The sequence below is a fragment of the Frankliniella occidentalis genome, unplaced genomic scaffold, assembly GCF_000697945.3.
Source record: "Frankliniella occidentalis isolate FOCC.00 unplaced genomic scaffold, Focc_3.1 Scaffold6, whole genome shotgun sequence".
Taxonomy (NCBI): domain Eukaryota; kingdom Metazoa; phylum Arthropoda; class Insecta; order Thysanoptera; family Thripidae; genus Frankliniella; species Frankliniella occidentalis.
The window spans coordinates 4,205,526-4,206,696 of record NW_026267136.1 but is presented as its reverse complement, the minus strand read 5'-3'; the positions used below and the strand labels follow the sequence as shown (position 1 = coordinate 4,206,696).

Sequence of the window (1,171 nt, the reverse complement as noted above, 5' to 3'; positions counted from 1 at the left end):
CGGTTTGTTGTGTGTTTTGATCAACATTTTTCTGAGTTGGTTACCTGAGATTCCACCTGTTTTCGGTGGTTATTTGAGGCGAGGCGGCGAGCAACGACACCTCCTAACCGACATGTGTTTCAACAAAACTTTTCCGGATTAATCGGTGAGTTACAATTCCAAACGATCCATGTTTTGTCACTGTTTAGGTTAAGTGGTCCTATTACCCCTTTGGTTTATTCGACTGAAATTCATTGAAATGCGAGAGTACAGCAACAAACCCGCATTGTTTCTTGATTTTGAGCTCCTCAACTCTTGGGGGAGGACTACATGTTGTTCATGTACTGATGCATCTGATGTTTGTGTAAAGGCTTGTAAAGGCAAATCTAACTTCTATTTTTGTTTTCACACACAGGCTGCAATGGTAACAGAGGAGGATATTTTTGATGATGTTGGTCCCTCTGATGTTAGAGTCTTAGAGTGAACCCTACACCTCCCTCCGTTCAATCTACTCCACTGGATCTAAGTACCTCTCAAGCGAAGCCGCTTCTGTTAAATCAAGAAGGTCACCCACCACAAAGGCTTTACCCAGCACTTCAGCCTCTTGACCAATGTCTGCTACCGAAGAGAAAAAGCCAAAAAAACTTAAACAGCTGCTGTTGAAGTTGGGTTGCCATATTTTGTTCAGTCTTTTCTGTATTGAAATTGTATAATTTAAGGAAGTTCCTATACATCTTTTATAATTGTGTATGATAATTTGACTTTTGCTGTCATTAAATTTTCTGTGAGTGGAACATAATTATCTTTTCACTTCTCCCATAGTTGCCTTGACAATCACCAAATAAGTTTAAGCATAATCAACACATTTTTAATAATAGATGTTCAGGAAAAATCAATTGGAATAAAAATGCTTGTTTAAAAGGTTTATTATGAAAACAAGTAGGTTTTACTAAGTAGTAACAATAAGCACTGGTCAGCAGACCAAATAACTACAAAATAATATTGATCATTCAATACAGCTAGTAGTAAAATTACAATTGTATGTGCAGATAAGGAAACTTCGGAAATTCAGTTGTCTGATTCAAGCATTCTCTGCGTAACAACAAAGACATGGATATAATCAATGCTCCAATTAAAATATGAATAGAAGAATAATACAATTTGCTTACCTCAGCTCAGGGCTTGTTGCGTT

General features: G+C 37.1%; 1 protein-coding gene and 1 long non-coding RNA gene across 5 annotated transcripts in view; one reads left to right on the top strand and one right to left on the bottom strand.

Annotated features, from left to right (window-relative positions):
* On the top strand, positions 1–778 carry LOC127750082 (uncharacterized). Its single transcript, XR_008011512.1, has 2 exons — positions 1–145; positions 395–778. It is a non-coding gene; the product is annotated as an uncharacterized LOC127750082 (long non-coding RNA).
* The window catches only part of LOC113217933 (uncharacterized), a 93,173-nt gene that overhangs the window by 58,079 nt on the left and 33,923 nt on the right, over positions 1–1,171 (bottom strand). The window lies entirely within an intron of this gene.